The 13796-nt window shown below is 43.4% G+C and overlaps 1 protein-coding gene across 8 annotated transcripts in view; it reads right to left on the bottom strand.

The window, feature by feature from the left end:
• The window catches only part of SIPA1L1 (signal induced proliferation associated 1 like 1), a 372985-nt gene that overhangs the window by 26239 nt on the left and 332950 nt on the right, over window positions 1-13796 (bottom strand). The window lies entirely within an intron of this gene.

Genomic DNA, 13796 nt, shown 5'->3' on the forward strand with positions numbered 1-13796 from the left:
TAGGTACATGAAAATGCTAAAAATCACTAATCATCAGGGAAATGCAAATCAAAACCATAGAAAGGTATCATCTCCTACCTGCTAGAAGGGCTATTATGAAAAAGAGAAGAAATAACAAGTACGGGCATGGATGTGGAGATAAGGGGACCCTTGTGCACTGTTGGTGGGATTTTAAATTGATGAGACCATTGTGGAAAACAGTACGGAGATTCCTCAAAAAATAAAAAATAGAACTATCACATGATCCAGCGATTCCACTTCTGGGTTTTTATCCAAAGAAAACAAAAATATGCTAAGTGAAACAAATCAAAGAAAAATACTGTATAATTTCACTTATACATGTAATCTAAAAACAGAACAAAACAGAAACAAAAAACTCTCTTAGAAACAGAAAGCAGATCGGGGTTGCCAGAGGTGGGGGCTGGGGGTGAAGCAGGTGATGGTGGAAAAAAAGTATGAACTCCAGTTGTAAGATAAAGAATGCCCAACATGTGACTATGAGTAAAAGATAAAAAACTACTCAGCATAGCCCTGGCCGGTTTGCTCAGTGGTAGAGCATCGGCCTGGCGTGCAGAAGTCCCGGGTTCGATTCCCGGCCAGGGCACACAGGAGAAGCGCCCATCTGCTTCTCCACCCCTCCCCCTCTCCTTCCTCTCTGTCTCTCTCTTCCCCTCCCGCAGCGAGGCTCCATTGGAGCAAAGATGGCCCGGGCGCTGGGGATGGCTCCTTGGCCTCTGCCCCAGGCGCTAGAGTGGCTCTGCTCGCAACAGAGCGATCCCCCGGAGGGGCAGAGCATCGCCCCCTGGTGGGCGTGCTGGGTGGATCCTGGTCAGGCGCATGCGGGAGTCTGTCTGTCTATCCCCGTTTCCAGCTTCAGAAAAATACAAAAATACAAAAAAACAAACAAAACCAAACTACTCAGCATCAATGCATTTTACACTTTGGTTAAAGATCATAAAAGTCTATAGGACTTAAGGAGGTTACTCTTTACACTTTTAAAACCAGAGAGGCAGAATATGAGGGGTGAGAGTTTACTTGCAGGACTTCCACACTTCCAGTGATCTCACAGGATCTGAGTTCACACTGCTTGAGCCCTGAGTTCCCCACGGCAGGCAGAGACCAAGGACAGCAGACTCTTACTCTGACAGACTTTGTCTATGGGACCTCTCTGTACCACCTATGCAACTTTTCTGTAAATCAGAAGCTATTCTAAAGTAAAATAAAATCTAAGAAAAAATACCCAAAACAAAAACAAAAAGAAAGAAAAAAAATAAATAAAAAACTCAAACTAATGGTCCTGAGATAACACATGTAAGTGAAAATTAATCTTAAATCCCCACCTTAGACCTAAAAATAAAATTTCCAGCTGGACTGTGTATTTAAATGTAAATCTAAAGATCCTGGACTATAATGTGGAAGAACATTTTTATGATAGAATCAGAGATTCTTTTTTTTAAATTAATTAATTTATTTATTTTTAACAGAGACAGAGAGAGAGTCAGAGAGAGGGATAGACAGGGACAGACAGACAGGAATGGAGAGATGAGAAGCATCAATCATTAGTTTTTCATTGCGCGTTGCGACACCTTAGTTGTTCATTGATTGCTTTCTCATATGTGCCTTGACCGTGGGGCCTTCAGCAGACCGAGTATCCCCTTGCTCGAGCCAGTGACCTTGGGTCCAAGTTGGTGAGCTTTTTGCTCAAACCAGATGAGCCCACGTTCAAGCTGGCGACCTCGGGGTCTCAAACCCGGGTCCTCGGCATCCCAGTCTGATGCTCTATCCACTGAGCCACCGCCTGGTCAGGCAGAATCAGAGATTCTTTAATGGTATCATAGAGAATGGGATTGAACTCCATTATAAAAACTTCTATTCATCTATTGATAAAGAATAGAATATATGTAAAATATATATCCAATTATGGACTCCTATCCAGAATATACAACTCCTAACTAAGACAACCCAGGAAAACGATGAGCAGAGATGAAAAGAAATTTCACAAAAGAGGGTATCTAAAAAATACATACATAAACAAACACCAGTGCTCAGTATCATCAGTTATCAAGAAAATGCAAATTAAAACCACAAGGAGGAACCACTACACACCCACCAGCATGACCAAAACTAGATTTACAATATTAAGTGCTAGAAAGGATGTGAATCATTAGAACTCTTTCTTTTTTCATTTTTCCGAAGCTGGAAATGGGGAGGCAGTCAGACAGACTCCCGCATGCGCCCGACCGGGATCCACCCGGCATGCCCACCAGGGGGCGATGCTTTACCCCTCTAGGGCGTCGCTCTGTTGCATCCAGAGCCATTCTACGCCTGAGGCAGAGGCCACAGAGCCATCCCCAGCGCCCAGAGGGGAAGAGAGAGATGGAGAGGAAGGGGGAGGGGTGGAGAAGCAAATGGGCGCCTCTCCTGTGTGCCCTGGCCGGGAATCGTCATTAGAACTCTTATACATGGTTGGTGGGAGTGTTACCTGTTACCACCACTTCAGCAAACTGGCTCACAATCTCTGCTAAAGTTGACTGTGTGTGTGTGTGTGTGTGTGTACTATGATTTAGCACATACACCCAAGAAAGTCATATACATTGTATACCAAAGGACATGTACAAGAATCTGTAATATCCCCAAACTGGAAACACTCAAAAAGTTCAACAGCTGAATGGATAAATGAGTTGTGGTGTCTTCCCACAATGCAATGAAACTACAGCAATGAAAATAAACTAATGGTACCTGCCGCGCACGGATGAATCTCACCAACATAACATTGATGTAAAGACACCAGACACAATAAAACATATGGTGTGATTCCATTTATATAAAGCCCCAACACAGGGAACGTGAGTCTAAGATTTTAGGACCCAGGGCTGTGTTTACCTGGGCAGCAGGTGGGAGGGCCTGGGGAGGACTGGGGCAGGGAGGGTGTCTGGATGTTGGTAATGCTCCCGTTCTTGATCTGGGTAGTGATTACATGGGTATGTTCACATTGTGCAAACTCATCGCGATGTACACTCATGATCCGGGCCTTTCTCAGTGTGCATGTTGTACTTTAATGAAAACACACCCACAAAGATAAAGCAGAAGGAGCTCAAGGGGAAGGAAAAACCCCTCACAGTTATCTCTAACATAAAAAAGCAATGCAATCTCATTGAGTTCTTACCTCTTGGTAACAAATTATCCTGTTTGGCTTTAAAATTAAGAAAAGAGAATGTAAAACTCTTGCATAAGTTCTGTACGTTAGATCAGTAAGAACAAAATGAGAGTCTGTTTCTGTTACAGAAAGAGACTGAACGGGGAGAGGTGAACCAGAAGTAGAGAAAGCGGGGACAGAGGCAGACAGGCTCACAGAGCAACAGCGGACATCCATGAATTAACAGCCACATGGATTAACACGGGGAGAAGCTTCTGAAACGGTACAAGCCAGCGCAGCCTTGGGGATAATTTAAAACTTGAGGAGCTTGTGGCTATTTGTTAGTTACTTAGCAACAAGATCTAATCTCTGCAGACTTTTTTCACCCGATGTATCTACCCCACACACTTTTATAACGCAGAGGTGGGGATGTGTCAAGCCTCCACCGCAGTTACTGTCTGAAGCAGATGTCAGCAAGGTGAAATGCAGTGAATCAGGATCTAACATACACATCTCTCAGCTGGGAAAACTGTGCTTGCTTTAGCTGCCTTGGTTAGTATCCACAAGTACAAGTGTGTTAGAATTACTAGAGCTGGATCTCATACTTTATTTTACTTATTTATTTTTTTGAGAGAGAGGAAGGATGGGGGGAAAGTGAGAGAGAGAAAGAGTATCAACTCCTTGTTCCACTTTGTTGCACACCCACTGATTGCTTCTCATATGTGCCCTGACAGGGCTCGAACTGGTAACCTCGGGGTCGAGCCTGCGTCTTCGGGATCAAATCAGCAAACTCAATGCTCAGTGCCCAATGCTCTATTTACTGCATCACTAGCCAGCGCTGGTCCTCACAACTTAAAGAAATGTTAAAATAGAAATGGAAGGGCCTGACCAGGTGGTGGTGCAGTGGATAGAGCATTGGACTGGGACACAGAGGACCCAGGTTCGAAACCTTGAGGTTTCCAGCTTGAGCACAGGATCATAGACATGACCCCATGGTCACTGGCTTGAGCTCAAAGGTCGCTGTCTTGAACCCAAGGTTGCTGAACCCAATGGGTCATTTGCTCTGCTGTAGCCTCCCCTGCACCTCCGTCAAGGCACATATGAGGAAGCAATCAATGAACAACTTAGGAATTGATGTTTCTCATCTCTCTCCCTTCCTGTCTACTCCTGTAGGTAGGTAGGTAGGTAGGTAGGTAGGTAGGTAGGAAGGAAGGAAGGAAGGAAGGGAAGAAGGAAGGAAGGGCCCCACCTGAGGTTCTGATTTGGAGGCTGGGTGGGTTAGAGGGCCATGAGAATCTGCACTTCTAAGGCATACCCAGCTGAGATGTGATCCCTGACTCACTCTGAAACCACTGTACTAGAGGCACATCTGAATTGCCCATGTTTTATCTTTCTCAGTAACAAATATATTGACATGATAGTGTCAGTATTCAAAACTCTGAGGTTTTCGAAGGTTAAATGTTTGGTCAGAGCAGAAATTATTAGCCATGAGAATAAAAAGTATATTTGCATCCTCTCTTAATTTACAAATCATTCCTCCATGTTTTACAGAATAGCTATGCTGGTTTCAGCCAAATGTACACGCTGCATAAGAGGGAAAGTTACAGAAAAGGCACAGAAATGGCAAAGGAGAGAGCAGCATAATAGTATACATGGTTTTTGGAACACTTTCCTTCCTGTCTGGATTTAATTACCAACATTACTTCTCTGAGAGGCAGTTACGTTTTTGTACTAGATTATAAACTCTTTGAAGACAGGAATTTACCCTTGTATATCTAACGATGCTAGAATACAGTAGACTCCCAGTAAAGTATTTGTTGAACAAAGAATATCTTTTTAGCACTAACGTAGCCCACTACATATTTAACTTCTTTATCTGGCTCATAGTCTGTCTCCCTGTTTAAATGTAAGCTCCATGAGGGCTGAAATTTTTGTTGTCTTTCTCACTACTATACTCCATGCCTAGACTAGTCCCTGGCCAGAATAGGTACAGAATATTTGATGAAAGAAACTGTTCAAAGAAATGATAAACTGCCTGACTAGGCGGTGGCACAATGGATAGAGAATTGGACTGGGACACAGAGGACCCAGGTTTGAAACCCTGAGGTTGATAGCATGAGCAAGGGGTCACTTGCTCTGCTGTAGCCCCTCTGTCAAGGCATATATGAGAAAATAATCAGTGAACAACTAAAGTGGCACAACGAAGAATTGATGCTTTTCATCTCTCTCCCTATCTGTCCCTCTGTGTGTGTGTGTGTGTGTGTGTGTCTCTCTCTCTCTCTCTCTCTCTCACACACACACACACACAGAAATGATATATAAATTAGCCTATTTTAAATGTAAGAAAGAGTTATGCATGAAGATAGCCTATTTTATTCATACTGTATTTAAAACTGATGTTGCTTCATTTTTATTGCAAGAAAGTGACTGTTATACTTCTGTTTGCAAGTGTATTCTTAACAGGATAACTGCTTAAATAAGACCACAAGCCCTAATAATTAGGTTTATCTGTGAACATGACAGCTGACAGCAGCTCCCAGGCGAGAAATGCCGGCACACTTCTGATCACTAACAGGTATAACTAAGAGAGCCCTACTTAACAATGGATTAGACTTGGGAACGAAGGTAAAAACAAATGAATAATTCATTAATGTCTCTAACTCCCGCAGGAAGGTGAGCAATTTGGTATATTCTTGGCTTCAGTAGGGAATGGCTTCATGAGGGTCACCTGGAAGCTTTCAAAACACACATTCTTGGGCCCTAATCCCAGAGTGTCACGGAGACAATGACTTCTCAGAGACCACGTGGTGTGTGCCAAGGGACCAAGGGGAGACCGCCTCACGATCCCCATACAGGTTTCATGGGACGGCCCTGATCCCCAGTCCTTGCGGGTATTTACTGATACACACAGAATAGAAGCAGGGACAAGAACAAGGAAGTCAGGAAGGGCAACTTCTTTAGCGCAGATGAAAGGGCAAGCAAAGTAGTTCAAATGTCCCCACCTATTGATTAATCAGAACTGCATTCCCTATTGTGCTGAGTCAGTACTTTTGTCAGTAAAGTCACGGTGGCTTTTGCCTCAGGGCACTGGACTCTGTCCCTGCTCCATGTTCCTATTCAGGGCCTCTGCACCAGAGGTTTTAATTTAATCAACCAGGGGAGGCACCCAGGCTGTGTATTTTGTCAGCCTCTCCCCGAAGTGTGCACACCAATTGAGAACTACTGCTTAAATCCACTGAATTACTCATACTGTGACCACAAAATCCTACTTCCTTCGGTCAAGATCAGGAAGGTGACGTCACGGGAGCAGTGCACCTGCAGGTGTTGATGTCAATGAAGATTCCCTGGACACAGCAGACCTTCTAGAGCCCTAGATATCTCTGGATTAACAAACTCTCAAAGGACTCCCCTGTCCCTAGAGTTGAAGTCCTATTGCACAAGCCCCTCAAGCTTCCCACTTCAACGGGTCGTGTCCTCCTTCCTTCGTGACTCCATCCCTGGCTCAGCTGTGGGTGGGGCTCCTGGAAGCTGCCCAACCTGCTGCCCGTACACCACCTGGAGGGCAGTGAACCAACACACTTCCCCTCTGGAGTGGCTTTAATGACAGAACTAAAATGAAGTTGTCAGCTTCATATTTTCCAAAGGGAACTGTGTGGCCAGGCTGTTTCATTCTCCTGGAGATTTCATGTTAATTCCATACAGCGCAGTTTTACCCATGGCAAACGAGGTCTTCCTACAGGGATTGTGTAAGGGAATGAGCCAACAACATAGAATAAAAAGAGAACAGCAGTAGATACGTTACGAGTGACAATAGCAATGTCTGCTCTTTTCTCATTAGATCAAAAGTGAGTTTAACTATGAGAATGGCCAAACTGGAGGAACCACTAAAAAACGAGGATGTTTCTGGATTCCATATGCAGAGACTACGAGGTTTACCAGCTTTACATGATATTAACGATAGGGCATTTCCCCTTTCCTAAAAACAGACCAACTTTTGATTTGTTTGTTCATTCCACAACATGCATTTTGAAAAGAAGGAGAGGATACACACATACACATGACACCTCACAGAGAAAAAAAAGAGGAGGTAACGAAGTAACAGAATCCGGGGCAGTCTCAATCTGTCCAAACTGCTCATCCTGACCTGATGAAACTGTGATCCCAGTGCACTGCGGCCTGGCCATTTCACGGCCCTAGCAGTGGGAAACTTTGCAGGAGAGGATGCTAGATGACCCATCTGCAGAAAGGGGTGCCAGTCACGGAAATGCCACTTTACAAGCAGGACATACATCTGTTCGTGGACCTTGCAAAGGGATGAACCACTCATAATGGGGTACTCTGAATATTCTAAGTCTGAACCCCAAATGCCGAAGCTATGAGGTCCTGGGAACAGCTCTGCATCGCCACAGACACCACCTCCTCCCGGGGACACATGTGCAGCCATGCTTTGAGCTGCTGACAGCCACTGAAGGAAACACGTGGAGTCACCTGCTATTCAGACATGACACAAAGGGATGGATTTTGGACAGGCGGGGCCTGCTAAGAGTGATATTTTCAGGAAAGAGAGTGCAGCAATTAGTCACCTGCCAAACGGCTACGGCAAAGGCTGGGTGGTGGCCTAATAGCAAGAGGAGGGGAGCTGGTAGGGTTTCCTGTGATTACTTGTACAAATAACAAATAAGCCTTTGGGTGGCAGATCATGTGGAGGATAATGACTGAGGGGGTCTCTGTCCCCCCCCTGTGTTCAGCACTAGCCAAACCTATCCAACACTGGGCTCTATAATTTAGGAGGGCTTCAGAAGACACTAATTCTAAACGATTAAGGGGAAAAGAAATAAGTGAGGTTGGAATGATTAAGCTGGCAAAAGGGACAGCCTAGTGACTGCTGTAAAGAAAACTGTTCGTCTACAACAGGGGTAGGTAGCAAGTACAAGAGCATACTAATACATAAAGTATAGGGAAATGAGGCTACACACACGCAGCAGAAGAGGCCTCAGGGGTCATGGTGGACCCCAAGCTGAATGCATCTGCAGTGCTGAGCTACTCAATAGGAAGCTAACAAGATAACTATAAATATGTATATTATCATTTTATTAGGCAAAGCTGAGAAGAATATCATGTCCACGTGTGGCATCTCAAAAGGATAGAAAGACAAAGAAGGAAAACTGAGAAGTAAAAAAATATGATTATAGGATCAATCACATGAAAGAGGAGTTGAGGGAGACACATATTTGTCAAAGAAAAAGCAGCTAGTTAACTGCATTAAGGTAGGTGATGGAGGGCTTGGAAATGACAGAAAATGTCCTAAAAGGATATTTACAGTTTGCAATACATTTGATAACTAGTTTTACCCTCAACAAACACATAAAAATAACCATTTAGTAAGCGGCTCGGGTATTATGATGTACCAGCTCAGGGACCAGCAGAGTGGAATAGTATGACGTCCAAAGGCAACTGCACTGGTCAGCTAGACTGAGACTTGGACCTGGGCCTCAGGATCCAAATCTACTTTTCCTGCACTTCTCTCTCCACTTGCCTGGAAGTGAAGGGCTGTTACAAAGTTTCTTTCTTTCTTAAAAATTGTTTGCAAATGGGCTCTTGTTGGTACAAATTTCATAATCTTAAGTCTTCAAAATTTTTCATGTTTAGAAAAGATTCAGACCAAAAAGAAAACATTTATTCTTTCTTAGTTGTATATTTAAGCTGCAGCTAGAAGAATTTTATAGAGGTAGACACGGGACAAAGTTTTGCAGAGGAAGAGGACTTAAATACTAAAATTACTCAGAAAGGTTGTGGAATCTCTATTCCTGAGATTACCCACCCGCACCCCCTTTTAAATTGCATTTACTGGGGTAAAGGTTTCAGGTGTGCAACTCAGTAAAACCTCATCTGCACACTGCATCTTGCACCCACCGCCCCAAGCAAAGTCTTGCTCTGACCACCTGCCCCAGCCCCCTCCTCCCTCTCCCTCTGGCTATCACCGCATTGTCTGTGTCTTTGTGTCTGATAAATCCTCATCCCGGCGGGATGGTTTAAATATGACAAGGAACAGACGGCCCGTTCAGAATCCTCTTGGTCTCATGATTTAATGGCATTTGGAGCATTTGGGCTTTCCATATCAACTGAATACATGAATTAGTTGCTTCACAGAACAAAGTAATGGTAAACTTGGTCAGTGAGCTCTGCAACAAGCAATCTGACATTTGTGGCTTCACAAAGGTCTCATTTTCTCACTGTTCACTTGGAATTTCAATCACAGTGGGTCTGTTTTTTAGTCTTTGAGATTAGCTGGACATCATTAAAGTTTTGGATAAAATAACCACCCACTTCTGTAAGCTAGAAGAAATGAGGGCCAGAGAGTCTAGGACAGATCACCTGTAGTTCTGCTGTACAAAAGCAAACTGAAATAGAATCGTGAATGCGAACTGCATGTGGAACCACAAAGCAGGAATTCCCAAGGAAAAGGTTCTGTAAATGTAAGGCAAGTCGATCCCACCACACTTTGGAGAGAAGTCCTGGGCCCTTCATTTTCGAGGCTGCACTTTCCAATTCTGAATTAGCCCATAAAACTTAGAAAAAAACATCATATTCTTACCTTAAGAAAATATAGATGAGAGGCAAGTAATTGCTAGAAATTTTCTAAAAACTCCAGGAAGAAGAGATTTAAGAGAGAAATGTTAAAAGATAAAGACAATGGAATAGTTTTTAAATGAAGAAGGCAGGTGCACACACAGGGTGCCAGAGATGGCAGAGAATGAAATTTAACCCCTCTGTCGTGGCCAGAGAGCTCAGTTGGTTAGAGAGTTGCCCCGAAGTACAGAGGTTGCAGGTTCAATCCCTGGTCAGGACCCATACAGGAATAGATTGATGTTCCTGTTTCTTCCTCTCTCTCTCAAATTAATAAAAAACTTTAAAAAGGAAATTTAAGCCCCCAGCTGTAACACACACACACAGAGGCACACAGAGCAGCCCAAGACATGCTTTCGTGTGCGTGTAAACTAAACAGAAAGAAGCCCTTCTTTCCCTCTCCTCTCAAGAAGTATGCAGTCTTTCTGGCATGAATAGTTAACTTATTAGGTCAGCCAGAAAAAGCTCATTCATGAGACTGAACTGTACTGACAACCGAGGGCAGGCATTTCTCCTGCCCTTTAATCCTCCCCTCCAGTGAAGAAAAGTCAGACACTGTCCAACTTATATCCAGATTTGATTGATATTTGCATATAAGCCGCAATAAAGTACCTCTTTATTATATTTTGCAAGTTGTAAAGAAATCTTACATAGAAATAGCTTTACTAAAAATTCTTGCTGTGCAAGGACTTTATATATATGCTCTCCTATACATACCTACACGTGAAAGCACTATAGCTCTCTGCAAATGCTGACTCTTCTATACAGAAAGCTTTGAAACATAATAGAGGTTTTCTAGCAGTGAGGAGTTGGGGATTTCTGCTATTTTTGAAACGGTTTCTCAGTTAGGGGCCTTGAGTCCTCACACGAAGAGTGGGAACACTGAGAAAGAAGTTATTCCTATTGGTTCAGCACAACGAACTGAGCAGCTTCTATTATGCTCACAGTGGCATACGCGATGCAAAGGTGCTCAGGATGCAGATAATGGGTGAGAAGTATTTTTGAACTGGATGGCCGTAAGGACGTACATATGATCACACTGTGGCAGTAACTGGCTACCTGAGGGACCTATGGGCAGCAACAGGCAGAGTGGCTGGCTAACGAGGGTGAGTGTGAAGTGTGGACACTCAAATAGGTCCGATCAGGGCATTGTAGACTAGATTGTACCTGCAAGCATGCGGTAGGGTTTTCAGTTTCATCACGTGCATTCCTTAACCTCATTCTGACACTGGCGACACCAGGTTACCAGGACTACAGCTAAACCAACTAAGGAGGTCTTTGGCCACCCTATAGACTTGCACTGCCTATGGCCAAGTCAAGAACTCTTAGAAAATAAATGAACCCATTTGGAGAAAGTATATTCAAATTAGAACTATCTTTACTTCTCCTATGCTCACCACAAATCATTTTTTTCATGTGATCCATTTTAAGACTAGAAAGTGAAACAGCCATTCCAAAAAAAATTAAAACCTCTCCCTAACTTTCCAAGCCTTATAGAAAATACATATTTTTTTTTTGTAGGGAGCAACATCTTAGATAAATTAATAGACTTTTTAATTGTAGGAAGTTAGAGTGCATGGCTTCTGTTAATGACATTCAAATATAACAACCCTATGTAATTACCAACCTACATTAAGCAGTTCGCATGGGGTGCCACAAAAATACCCCTGCACAATCATCAACAGGGAGACAGGAGGACAGGGGGCAGGAACACCACCCAGGCAGAAATACACAGTGGAACTTAATCACTGTAATTTCGATTTTGTCACCAACTCCCAGGTACAAGCTCTTTTTTTGTGCATTGTCAAGAGATCTCCACATTAATTGCTGTTCCTGTCTTCTGAGGACACAAACACTCTAATTTGCAGTGATTTTCATTCTTCCAGCAATGTGCATTTGGTGGCTAAGTCCTCCTTTCCTCCAGGAGAGGAAGGCTGCTCGAGCTGACTACCAGCTCACTGCCACGATCAAACAGCCTGAAGTCGCGCAGCATCCCGACCACCGGAATCAAAAAACCAATGTGACTCAACCTACCAGTGGGTGGGAAGCCCTGCCACCCTCCCTGGAAAGCTACATTCTTCTCTTCTCCGGGTAGTTTGACTTTCAACAGAAGAGTTACTTCTCCATGATGATTTGAATAATTTCTGCATGGTCAGTTTGAAGCAGAAAATTTGGATAATCCTCTGAGGTGCGCAGGCTGCCCCAGTCAGCACATTCAGATAACGCAATCTCGGGTGCCTGCTTTTCAGTGGGGACTTTGTGGATCCCCTGGGATTTGTCAGATTGGTTAGATGGTGCAGCTGATGTTTTTTGCTTTGGCTTTGAAGCCCTTTCCAGCCTTGCGCCATGCCACTGCCGTATCAGGCAAGCCCTCTATCACTGATTTTCTTTTATCCCCAGATTAGACCACAGATACATTCCCCAGATGGAATATCATTCTTAACAAAGACATCCTCCTTTCAACACAAAGAATTGAAAACCAAAGAAACAAGAGTCCGTCTAAGTTGAGAAACTACTCTGAACTCAAGGATGTTCTGAGTCAGTGCACGGGCTACAGTTCCTGAGACAATGGGGTGTGCCATAAATGGCAAGCGAGTGTCCTAATTCTGTGCTATGTGACTCTGTATCATATTATTATGGGACTGGATGCCCAGCTCAGACTTTTCCAAATGCTTCCGTAACCCACTTGAGTCACACACATTCTATCTGCTGCACTGTGGAGGCCTGGTGCTCAATACTGAGCCGACTCCGCCAGTGTCCTTTCTGTTTGGGGCCATGTAGTTTCCAGACATACCACAAAAATGTTTTACTACTGGAAAGTAGGCGTGGCAAACAGAAACAAACATATAAAATGCGAGACCAACCTGGAATTTTAAAAGATGGGAAGCTCAAGAATCTTATCAGTAACAATATAGAGGCAATGAGAGAACAGAGTATTTAACTGGTCAAGTTAAATCCAAATTAAGTGGAAGACGTCCTTTCTCATGAAGGTTATCTGGAGTGTGTTGACAGATTTTGTGCCTGGATTCCTATTTAAAAAGTAAAACTAAATTCGGCTTCTCTATAGGGTATCATAAGAAATGAGGCCCAGAGGACAGCAGGGTTAGACGCTGTCACACAAGCTGACCAATGACTGACAGAAAAAGGTAAAAGGAGAAACCACCACAAAAATCAACAGGCCCCAAAAGGTAGTAATGGAGTGTTTCCTCGCCAAAAGGGAGAATCTTGTCATACTCTGGATTTTAGGCTCAAATCAAAAGGAAGACGTAAAAAATGGTATTTATTTTGTCTATACAAGAATATTTTTGCTCTCGGTTCCTGAGATTAGCATTAGAGAGGAGAGCAGAGAAAGGCCACGTGGAGGAGGCTAGGAGAAGCAGCCAAGATGGCGGAGTGCTGAGTGAGAAGCCAGTTTGTGCAGAGTTTGTGCAGGGAGAAGGAAGGAGATGGGGAACAGAGGTGAATAAGTCTGGTGAGCTAGAAACCTTTGATTCTAGGAAACTCGGATAAGTCAGCTTTGTGAGCACGGAATGAGTGGGTTTTGGAACCCAGTGTGTGTTTTTACTTGCTCGCCGGGTGCAAGCTAGGATTAAAGATGATGGTCCACCAAAAAAAAAAAAAAAAAAAAAAAAAGAATTATTTTGAAAGGTATATAGGATGTCTAATTTTAGCTACAACTTTTCTGTTGTATACCCCCATGCTCAACACTTTACTGTCAGGAGCCAATTAATGAGAAAGATCACCATGTAAACACGGGGTAAGTGATGCCTCGGAAAGACAGGCAGCGTAAAGGGCGTGCTTGGCATCATAAATAATGCCACGTTAGTTTTAGAAAAGCCCAAGAAATACAGTCTTTTCTTTTAATGTCTTCAAAAGACTGTTCCGTTCTACTGCCTCTATCACTAGCTGAAAGACCAAATGACAAAATTCCTCTAATTCTGGTACACAGGAAAATGTTTATGAAGTCAAAAACAGCTTCACGAAAACTAAATCTGCCAACTTTTCTCACAGTTCAAAATAATGCATGCGGACT

The sequence above is a fragment of the Saccopteryx leptura genome, chromosome 6 (genome assembly GCF_036850995.1).
Source record: "Saccopteryx leptura isolate mSacLep1 chromosome 6, mSacLep1_pri_phased_curated, whole genome shotgun sequence".
Lineage (NCBI taxonomy): Eukaryota > Metazoa > Chordata > Mammalia > Chiroptera > Emballonuridae > Saccopteryx > Saccopteryx leptura.